Here is a 12,419-nt window from a genome sequence, read left to right on the forward strand (position 1 = left end):
ATAAAATATCACACTATTGCAATATTTCGTTATCACATTATAATTATAATGTTTTACGAAAATATTTTTGTATAATTTGCAATTGATTGCTTATATATATTTAGAAAGAAATATTTAAAAGTTAGAATCGAGTATTCTAACTTTTTAATTGTACTTAATTACAATAATATAAAAAAGTAAATAATACAATAATAATAAAATAATACATTTAATACAATAATATTTTTTTTCCAAAAGTTGATTGCACTTTCATTAAGTCCATTTTTAAAAACACTGGTAGCATCTTTTTATGTTTTTGGTAAATTATTATACAATTTATTATTTTAAGTATACATATTATAATTTTTTTTAATTAGTATAGTTTGAGTTTTAAAACTAATTTCAAGTGACATGATTGTAAATATATGTTGTACCTAAGCGAAATGTAAAGCAGTAACTATACAAAAACAGTAACTAAAAAAATTATGCCAATTTTGGATTTGATTTTATTCAAGCGTAAAATAATCATTTATATCTATTATTATTGAAAGCAGTGTCGGCTTAGTGGCTTCATCCCTGCGGTCGTAGGTTCGAAGCCCGAGTGTGCACCAATGGATTTTCAATCTATGTGCGCATTTAACATTTGCTAAAACGTAAGGAAATGTTGCCTTAGACCTAAAAAGTTGATGGCGTGTTGAGTTGAGGCTATTAGATTAACAAATGATCATGAAATAGATACAGAAATCTGAGGCCCAGACCTAAAAAGATTGCACCGCCACTGATTTATTTACATAGATAAATTAATAACATAGTTTGTAGAATCAAGATACAAAATTGCTCAATATAATTATTACTTTATTCAAAGCAAAACTACATTCAAGCCATGGATTGTCTTACATAATTTTCGTAAAGTCATTCCTATGACAAAAGGCTAAGTTGAAACCGGACCATCCGTTGGGTGCGCTAGCGCAACTCACCATGCAAGTTTCTGACACTCGAGAAATTCAAGTCAGAGTCACTCAGTTATGCGCAAGACGTCGTCGGGTGCGGACGTAACGTTGTGTTTAGTGTTACCAAATTGTGTCTGAACTTAAATTGACGTGGTTTTTTTTTGTGATAATGGATGTTTAGGTGCGAGGATTTCAACATTTTATAACGGTAAGTTGGGATAAGTTTTTTTGATAACCTCTGTTGTTGTGTAATTAAATAGACAATTGGGTGCCTTAGGGCAAGTAAATCTCTTTGACCTTGCAGTTTCGAAGGCATTTGTGAACGTAGAACGGGTCACCTAGGCATTCAAACAATTTGCGCTTATAATCTAAGGGATAAAGTATTAAGAATAAATATGAATTTAACAAAACGATTTGGCTACACCTAGGAAATGACGCGGAATTTGGAGTCCAAATTTAATTTAGGTTTTGGGTTTATTATTCAGACATTTAAACCAATAATTCCGATACCATTATTTTCCGTATCTCTTTAATTTTTTTTACTGTATAGTCCGCGTGTCTGAAACTAAAATAGCCTAGACTGGAGTAAAGTTCTCCCAATAGACCAATGCTAGCCTGGAACGGTTATAGCTTTGTAATTCCTGTACTATACTTATATTATATCCTTGATAAATACAAAAGACGTTCAGTTTAACTCAAAAATGTATTTAAATAATTCGCATCTTAATATGAACGGTAGGTTTATTATGTTTGTTTTGATAAAGTTAATTTTTAATAACGCGTGATATAACAGGTTATGTCGTTATCCAGTTACATAAATTTAAATTATTTGTTTATTTTAATGGAACATATAGGCTTTTTATTTATAATTAAATTAATTTAGCCTCGTTATTAAATAGCTTTTAGTAGGCACTTGGTAAAATTTTCGAATCATGGATCCCTAAAACAAACCCAAAAAAAAATTCTACAGATTTTTATCATGCAGAATACTCTTTAACCCTATAGAAATTTTTTGACATGACTGAAAGAGTGGCCGAATTTTTTGGTTTCATCTATCTAACTTACCCTAATCACAAACACCACAAAAAGCTAACCTAATAGATATTCACCGGAACCTACTGTGAACAAAGACAATACCTTTGCACATGTATTAATATTTTGAATTTTTAATAAGGGGTCCAAACTCCAAAGCCAAGCCTCTTTAATATTTTTATTACATACAAGATGTAAAGAACGAAATTTGGAGCTGTGGTGTGTCTTAGCCGTAGTCGACATTTTACCATTTATTTTGCAACTATTTCAGTGTTCAACGTGAAAGCCCAACAAACCTACTTTCGCTCTATTAACTAATGCCTGCGACTTTGTCTATGGAATTAAAAGTACTACATACTATACTTTGGCTCCCGGTCTTCCCTGAGAGATGCGACTTTCAATTGTTTAAAGTTAGAGTATACTTATACCTTAAACCCGGCAAGGCACCCACAAAAATGTGGGGTGTACATGGGTTGCGATGACCCTCCTTTTGTAAGCTCGTTATAAAAAATAAAGTAAGTTAAATTAATTTAATATTCTATAATTTTGAAAATCATTAGTAAAAGTTTAATTAAAGCATTATCCCAAAGATCAAAGTTTTCCTTTTTATACCTAAAGTTTTTGAATCTAAATGCCACAAGAAACTGCAATATATTTGATTTCTTGCTTAAGTTTTTCTACATAAATCTCTGAAACAGAAAGGAAACGAAGAATTCTCCGTCACATGCAATATTATGTCATTGGATGGCGTGTGTGCCGGTTCACTTGTTTTTAAACATTTACCGTGGGAAATCGATTGATTAACGAATGCTAACAACTTCTATAATTATTGAAAAACTATTATAGCATAACGACTTACTATATGCACGATTAAAACATCATATAGCAGAGTTAGCCTTGTGGTTGGCAACATGGACAAACAGGTACACAATAAAAATATTATTTATTCTCCTAAATACGTGTATTTAGGAGAATAAATAATATTTTTTTTACTTAATAAGAAGTTGTAGTTAATTAACAATTAACGTTAATTTTCAGTTTTCTGCTTTTGTATACTATTGTACTTCAGATGTGTATTGTAGCATAAATATAAAAATCCAATATATTTTTAACAATTTTCTCCAACCTAGTAGTAATAATAAAAATAATTAAAGTTAAATAAAAAGAACATTAAAACCATTTTAAAAAGTTTGGTCCCCGTGGAACTGTACACATACAGTGTAAATTTAATGTTTTCTGATTTCTTTTATATTATTGTTATGTGTTTCTAATAAAATAAATAAATAAATATAATACAAATTTGTTAACAAAAGTAAGTATTACAAATACTTTTTTCTTTATATAATAATGGAGGAATAAAGGAAAATATATACAAAAAACTGCATAGCCATATAACAACTATATAACTTCGACCTGTTGAATAGCTTTCATAATGTAATTGTTAGGAACTAGTTTTGCCTGTCTTTCGGCAGGTTTAATGACGCACGTTTCAAAATTGCTAGACGTAACTGCACAATCCTTATAAACCCGGAGTTAGACTAGTCCGTCTACCCTTCACACGAATATTTCGTATGAAGTACCTACCTAGTATCTATAAAAAACTAGCTGCCCCCGCGAACTTAGTTTCTCGTCAATGTGATTTTGATTACTCTGCCGTTTAAGTACATACCAACATGAAATTGTGTTATGCTACCCCTGAGACTGTTCGGTTTTTCGGAATGAATACTTTTGGTTTTTCAGTGATTTTTTCTCTACATAAACCTCAGAATTTAAGTTAAGTTCTTAATTAACAAATAAAAAAATCTGCGTTAAGTGCACAAGACATTATGCGACAGAATCGCTATCTAAAGTTCTAATCATTTACAAAAGGAAAAAAACGAATAAAAATTAAATACTTAATACCTAATTTGGCTGTGTTGTGTAATTGTGTGTGTAAAATGAGTGTATGTGCGACGTGCTCATGATGCTGGTGATTTAGCGATATTAATATTCTTAAAACTCCTTTCAAGCATATTCCGTTAATTAGGTACATTAAATCTATGCCATTTTAATCAATAAAGCAAGATTGATTTATTATTTATTTGCCTCGTGTTTCACTTTTCTTTAAAAATATTTGAATTTTCGTAAACGTGACTATAGCTCAGGCAGATAATGTTTATGTAATGTATATTTGTATTATGATATTAAATAAAGCCCCATATATTCCTTGAAACAAACTTCCATCTTTACAAAATAAACACACAGTTAAAATTTTATACAGAAATATTTTTTTTTTTCAAGGAACTCTTATAGAGTATAGCTCTCCTTCAATTTGCTCTATCTCTCTATCTTGAGTATTTTTCTCCCAATCTTCCCTGCCATCTTCTTGATGATCTTTGCCCACCGTGAACCATGCGACCTGTTTCATTTTCCTGGTTGCTTTTTCCTTTTTATATGAAAATCTTATAATAATTAATAAATTTATCTCGTTAAACTTAACAGTATCAAATTATGCCCTTGGCATACGGAAATGCAATAATATGGCGGCCAATACCATCCCCTTGATTTCCCAGACATCTTATTAAATGACTTATTTATTTAATGACTGTAACAACCAGTTCAACAACCGTAAAACCGGTAAATATTATACAATTATGTTTTTATTTTTAAATACCCGATGTCATAATGTATTTATATAATATGCCATTTTAGACAAAATTTTCTGTAAAGGAATTATTTGTAATAAACTGTTTTATATAGATTATATATATTATAAAGAACTCAATTTTTTTCAACGATTATGTAACCTAACATTCGTTAAATTAAGTATATATATACTAGCTGACCTGGCAAATGTCGTTTTGCCATGTATATCATTTATAATAAAAAATAGGGGTTGATCGTAGTCAGTTGAAAATTTAGGGCTGTATGTATTTTTTAACGCTACAGTTGATAAAAAAATAAAAATTTATCTAAAAATGAAAAATAATATGTAGGGGTATAACATTTAGGGGGATGAAAAATAGATGTTGTCCGATTCTCAGACATACTCAATATGCACACAATATTTCATGAGAATCGGTCAAGCCGTTTCGGAGGAGTTTAACCACAAACACTGCGACATGAGAATGTTATATATAAGATATTACCTCACACTAGCCAATCAAATTTAAAACGTCAGTTTAGCTAGTAATAAGCAAGCCCTTTATTTTTTATACACTAATAAATTTTTACATTCTCGTTTCCTATAATGTTCAATAGGTTGGCATCACTTAGATCATTTCTAGACAAGAAATATGTCACTTATATTTGAGACAAGTTTACAGTTTTTTCGTAACCCTCTTTATTTTACAAGCCCTTGTTTTAAACTATTAAAGCCAGTATACACCTGGCTTCAAACAAAGTCTTTCATTTATTTATATCTCCCTCTAAGTTCTAACAACTTTATTTTTTATCATAGACACGACTCTATTACGTTGCCGCTTAAAACGCGTTTTCGAATTATGAATTCAGTTTCAATAGGTTTTCCTTGATTTACTATAATCTGTGCCATTATGAGCTTGTCTAGTTTCCGTCATGTGTCATACTCCTTAACAATATTGTTCCGATAATTATTATTCTCGTAATCGCGTGTAAAAGAATGTCTTTTGTATTTCCTGCTATTTATGGAATTTGCCGTTAGTGTATAAATTAATTTTCCTTTTGGGTGTACCTTTCAGAGCGTGACGTTTACATTTAAGGGTTATTTTAATAAAAATCTTATCGAATAATTAAGAGTTTTTTATTACAATCTATCTCTGTTCATACAATGCGTTTCTGTTTGTAAAAATGTATTACATAATAATTACGACGTTTCGCTTCCCTTACATCGTCAATCATCATAGACAAATCTATAAATGTCAAATGTCATGGGTGCACTAAACAAAACGTCATCCGTTAATATAATAAACGTTTAACAATTAAAGCTAAGTGTTAATTAATATTTACTTAAAAATAAATCGTAACTAATCAAAGTATTGATTCGGTAATAACCGCAGTTAAATAAAGTTCACACATTCGTAATAATTAACTGTATCATAATGACGAAATAAAACCGTTTTGGCCTAGAATCGAGCCGGTTTCGGAGGAAGCCGCTGAGGCCGCCGAAATGCGTTATACAGGAAGATGCGCAAGCGCCATCCGCCATAACGTTACTTCACTTAGATCGGATCTATAGATCCCAATGAACTTTTGTTCTATTTAACTTGAATTGAGAAACAAATTTGGGGAAAGAGATTTATACCAGCTTTATTAGACAACATATTGTACCCTCAGAGAAAACTCAGCTCTCGTTTTCTTAAAGCATGGAATGCATGGAAATAATGAACTGCATAGATTAACAGATCAATTGTCCGTTGAGTGAACTGTCAAAAGTGCTTCATGTCAGTTCCTTTACTGTAAAACTAGTCTTTTTTACAAATATTTTAATCTATAACTGTTTAATATTGAGTTCTTTTTAATACGTACCACATTGTAATCCAGTTAAATACACTGAATTACAAATATGCATCTTGACAATTTTTCTTTATAGGCAGAATTAGCGGCAAACGAAATACGAAACAAATCATTTGTTTCATGTACAAATAGGGGTAATATCACGTATCGCGTCTTGGACTACAGATACTTTTGACCAATCACAATTTTGAACAAAAAAAAATGCTCGCAGTACCATAGAGTAGAGAGTACGTATCTCGTACTTGTCAAGTCTCAATAGAGAAATAGAATTTAAGAATACATTTACATTTGATTAAGATGTCATGAAATAATTGTCCTTGTGAACTCACTGTAATTAGTTTCAATTCAATTCATAATTTATTCATAGCGTTCTTATTTTTTGCTTTGATTATGTAAATAGCGATGTTTTTCTTAAAGCTTGATGTTGGAAGACAAGATTATGCAAATTTGTGTCAACTTTTTTCTTAAGATATCTTGTCAAAGCTGTGTACCATCAGCATACAACTACAAATCGGTAATTGTTATAATTTAATTATTTTGTTTTTTTAATGTAATTAAGAATTAAGTTGGATATGGAAGAGCTGGGAACCCTGACACAGGTGTTTTTTACAAAAAGGGTTTCAAAATCTTACACCTAGGAATGAAAATTTACAAAAATTTTAAAAAGCCTTCAGTAATGTAGTTTTTCAAATTTAGAATACTCCAAATTGCGTCGTATTGACTAATAAAATCAGTAAACAATTTTTATGTCTCAATTCGATCAGTGTTGCCCTGTGCAAATAAATCGCCACAGAGTTGCGTGTTCGCGTGTTCTATTCATATGAAACCTCTCCACTCTATTTTGATCTATATCTCTTTGGTTTTAATTAAACAAGCTCCGCTGTACAAGCACGTAATAAAATAAACAATATATTTTATGGTATTATTGTTTTTGGTGAATAATTAATATTTATTATGTTTGTCTGTCAAAACTACATAACTGATTTTTAAAATATAAACAAATACTCTACATTTTTATAATTTTATATATTAAATTTTTAGTATCTCAACCTTCGTAGGTTCGATCCTAGGCTGTGCACCAATAGATTTTCTGTCTATGTGCACATTTAACACTAGTTCGTACGTTGAAGGAAGACATAGTGAGGGTACCGGCATTACACAAAAAAGTCGACGGTGTGTTTCAGGGACGGAAGATTGATCACGTACTTGCTTATTAGAATTGATCACGGAACAAATACAGACCTCTGATGATCAGACCTTAAAAGGTTGGAGTCCCTTTGTTTTAATAAGTATATAATATAATTAAATTTCTATACTAAATGTAAAATAAAATGTTTATTTATAATAGACTAATAGGATTTTTTCAAAATAATGCCCTGTCAGCATTAAACCCTGTACTATACGATGATTACTGTGCAAAATTATTCACTTATCTCTTCAGGTTGTAAGGAAAAACGATTACGTGCGTTTTGTGATGGCCAAGAATGCAGGACCGCCCTAGGCGAACGTCATTCGCCCTAACATGAACCTCTTTGGCATTTATATTTTATCTATGGAACTACCTCTCAATGTTGGCAGCACTGACAGTTATTTGCGCGCGAAAAAAATTGCATATAATCTACACTCGATTATACCAACAAGTTTTGCTTGGTTTAAACCAGTGAATTATTTTTTAATTTTTCCTCTGACCTAATCCCTTCAATATTGTAATAACTATACAGGCAAGCGGAGATGAATAAAACGTCTTCCCACGTTGCAAGCGTTTATTGCAGGATGTATTTAATTGACTAACTGTGCGTAACGGGGACCGCTCATGATCGTATTAAGATTCATTTGAACTGATTAATTTTATTATTAACTTGCAACCCGATGCGGACAATAAAGCTAGGAATATAGGCTACACTAACGACCAGCTGTTGACGTCACTCACTTGGGTTGTCAAAGCACAGCTTAGCATAAATTACAGTATTATCTTTTTTTTCTATATTTTTTTACACGCGACGACGTGATTGTTAGTCTCGACTCACAAATAAAAAATGTTCTTGTATCACTTATGGAGAAGGCCGTCTTAGTGTATCAGCCAAGCGTGTGTTTAGAATCCAGTTTTATATGACACATTATCTGACAAATGCAAGTTGTCTATGCATCAGTTCTTTAAAAATCCCTTCAAAGGCGCGTCAATTGATCTTTCCTTTATAACGCACATCTGTCCTTTGAATTGTAAAGTATTGTTTGGGTTTGTGCTGCCCACGTGCTGAAACATCTGTTGTAAGTAATATTTGGCTGTTTAACCTTTTTTGATTATGTGCAGATGTATAACCAGGTGTTAAAAATTGCCAAATACTACGTGTGATGTTAATAATTTTATTGTGAATTAATAAAGCATAGAACGCAAAGTTTTTTTTGTAGATTATAGTTTTATTAATGAAAATGGGCAGCGTTAAAATTATCATAATTAAATTCCTTTGAGTCGAACGTCATATTAAAACAAATGCATGAGCTGTGGAAGCAACATATATACTTTTGCATAACATGATTTTTAATGTAGGTTACAAAAGGTCAAGATGTAAGAACGAAAGCACGATAGGGTTGTCACTCATTGTTATGAATCGAACGTACAACAATTCATTTCGTATTGTCTATGAAAAAATTTTTGGTAGGTCCATTAAGTGCTAATTTGGCCTCTGAATTAAACTAGGCAGAAATTGATTTTTTTCCATACGCATTTATTTACACATGTACGGAACTTTCTGCCGCGAACCTACGACCTTGATTGAAGAAACTACCATACCGTTTTTTAGTCCAGCAACGCACTAGTGATCCTTCTGGCAGTGTAAATGTCACCAACCTACCTACTTCCCGGTTTTACTTATTATAATATTGATAATAGATTGCCAATGTGAAATCTGAAAGGGTTTAGTTTAATTAGAAACAGAAGAGTTACAACCCTATTCGTAACTACTGTATCAGCTGTGTTGCAACGTGCGTGCGATGTCCCAACACCTAATCAATTATACCGTAACAAAAAGGAAAAAAAATCTTCTATTTCGTTTTTTGTTGCATTTTGAACGTGTCCAATGTTTCTACATTTACCTCTCAAAATTCATTGCATTTAAGCTATCGCGAAATGTGCTTAAAATGAGTATTAAGAATATCCATAGCGCCAGCCTGCATCATGAGCTTACTCCACACACACCTCTTTCACACCATCACTCAACACAGCCGAATAAGGTTTTACTCAGCTAGATGTCATTTATAATTTATTCCTTTCGTAAATTTTATGTATTACATCTTATATATATAAGAATAAAATTAAAAATGGCTATATGCTTAGTATAATTGTTTTTGTTATATACATAACGTAGCTGTAGGATTACGAAAAAAATAAATAGTCTTTATATTTTTGTCTTTAATTATGATTGTGGAGTCAGGAAATATTGTGTATAACTCCAGTTCTACACATTTGAAGATATTAACACAAAGTACTCTTCAACTGTCATGGTCACCGCGAAATAGAGATTTATTAGATGTCCCAGTAGAAAATGTCGTATAATACTTATCGGGTTCAATGAACTGTTTGAATGGATAAGCAAATAAATAGGTGCGAGCAATCGGATGCAAGAGTGAAAAAAACGGTACCTCGGCCCGTATAGACTGTTAGATAATTTTATCGGATCGCGAGCCTGTTAGGCTCTGGTAAATTGATTCTTATACAAATACAGAGCCCTTCGCGATAACAGTAAATTGGATTTGAATAGAGTTTTATTTATACTATGGCCATTAACAGAATATAAATATTATTTAGAATATTTACAGAGATGTAATGAGCTACCTTTGCTCCATCATAATTAATAACTATCATATAGTCGTTAATTTTTAAATCCAAAAATCGAACTACAAGTATGAGGGGCTTAAAACTGATTTGATTTTGACGTTGTATAAAGCTCTGTGACGTGTAATAACAATGACAGTTGACAGCTGTCATTACTCCAACATAACTAATACCTTTTTATAACGAACTATCAAATAGACGTATTTTTTTAAATCTAGGCAAATCAAATAAATAATAATTTTAAATAACAGACTATCAAATAATCCTTATTTTGATTCATTTTGATTGGACTCGGACGCTGTTTATAACCTCTGTGACATAATGACAATGACAGCTGACAGTAGTGCCATAAAAAAATAAAATAAAATAAAAAAGCCTTTTTATTTCCTACAAATATAACTTTTTACATTGGCCCATCTCCAAACGCTTACTTATCTAATTAAAATTAATACCATCTTATTTTTATTTATTTTCTATATTATTTACCTATAACTATTTTATTTATTGTTATTAATATACTACTTATATAATATTTGCTACTATATATATCATATTTACTACTAGATAATATTTACTATTACATTATTTTATTGTATTATTAGCTAGCTTGGTTAGATTTTAGTATACTTAAATAACATAATTTGTAGTGCCATACCTGATTGAAATTACAGGTAAGGATGATAAATATTAAAACAATCTAGATGTTTTTTATTAATTTTATTAAAATAACGAAATTACTTTTGGATATATAGAGACGTTTTCAAATGATTTATTATATAAATCCCTGTAATTTGCGGTTCTTAACAATAAGTCACCAATTATTAGTTTCAAATTAGATAGTAATAATCAAAATGGCCAGGAAGTAAGTAATCATCGTAACAGTACATTGAATTTATACCGTAACATGTCAGACGCGAACTCTATTTTGACGATGTGTGAATTTTAACTGGTACAAATTTTTTGTTGTAATTATGTATTAGTTAAAGCTATGCCATACTCTATTTACACTTACTAGCTTACACTAAGCAAAGACGGATCTAAAGGGTCATAGGGGTCACACAATGTTATTGAATATAAAAATGTAAACAAATACCTGGGCTAAAGGCTAGTAAAATCGCCCTTGCTTATTCTAGATTTGATAAATGCTTACTTTCTATTCTTTCTTTGACAAATATAGTTCCCGTTTAACATCATTTCACAGGTTACAAAAATTTCTAACCCGTGCGTATTAAGCGGGAATCAAGTTTTTGTATAAAGACTGACGGAATACCCGATCTCGTAATAATATATTGTACTTCAACAACCGCACCATCTATTAAAATATGAATATAGACTTTAAAAATAATGATTATATACGCAAAGAATTTCTTTTCAGTTCTCCTCGCTCCATCTGCGGCATTGATTAGGGGACTGATAGTAAATATACTTTTAAAAATCCGTGTTTTTTTACTGTTAATTTATGAATTAGTAGACTGCGCAGAAGCGATTTTTATGAGGAGAGTGACATGTTGATCACGTGATTGGTAAATCAGTTGACGTTTGTGACCCGCGCGGGAAAAAGTATTCGATAGAAATAAAATAGTTAGAAACTTTTTTCCTAGTATGTGTACGACGCGCAAACATTCCCCCACTCCCTTGTTTAATGCTCAAGATGTTTGCCGGTATCAGTATCAATATCTTACCGTGAAGAAGCCCGTTACTATTAAATGGTCTATTTAAAATTCACGTTAAATAAACCAGTTAGTAAGACAGTTGTACCCAGCACATTGACATATCACACCTAACAAATCCACGGTTTTAACTAGTCATTATTTAACAAACGGTTAGGTGACAGTTGGCAAACAAAAAGTGCGAACCTACGTTGAATTCTTGGCGAATGCGTAGAAAATAGCAGTCATTAAGGCAGAAAGGTCAGGCAAATGCATTATTCAAACAGAGGAAAAATGTCAACAAACTTTCACGTTCATTGTTCATAGTAACCATTATATATTCATGACATCAGAGAGACGTTGGTGGTGGCTTGAAATTGTCTTTTTTAATAGAAGACAAAGGGGCAGAAGGCTCATCTGAAAAGCTTATGTATGGGCAAATATAAACTAAAGTTATTGCATAAAGTTAACAGAAAACCTATTGATATCAATTAATCTTTTCTA

At 31.3% G+C, this 12,419-nt stretch overlaps 1 protein-coding gene across 1 annotated transcript in view; it reads left to right on the forward strand.

The window, feature by feature from the left end:
• Positions 1-1,015: 1,015 nt before the first annotated feature.
• The window catches only part of LOC111000363, a 75,567-nt gene continuing 64,163 nt past the window's right edge, over positions 1,016-12,419 (forward strand). The window contains exon 1 of the mRNA XM_045628379.1: positions 1,016-1,137. The gene's annotated coding sequence lies outside the window, so the exon portion shown is untranslated. The remainder of the gene's footprint in view (positions 1,138-12,419) is intronic.

Source organism: Pieris rapae, chromosome 5 (assembly GCF_905147795.1).
Source record: "Pieris rapae chromosome 5, ilPieRapa1.1, whole genome shotgun sequence".
Classification (NCBI taxonomy): Eukaryota; Metazoa; Arthropoda; class Insecta; order Lepidoptera; family Pieridae; genus Pieris; species Pieris rapae.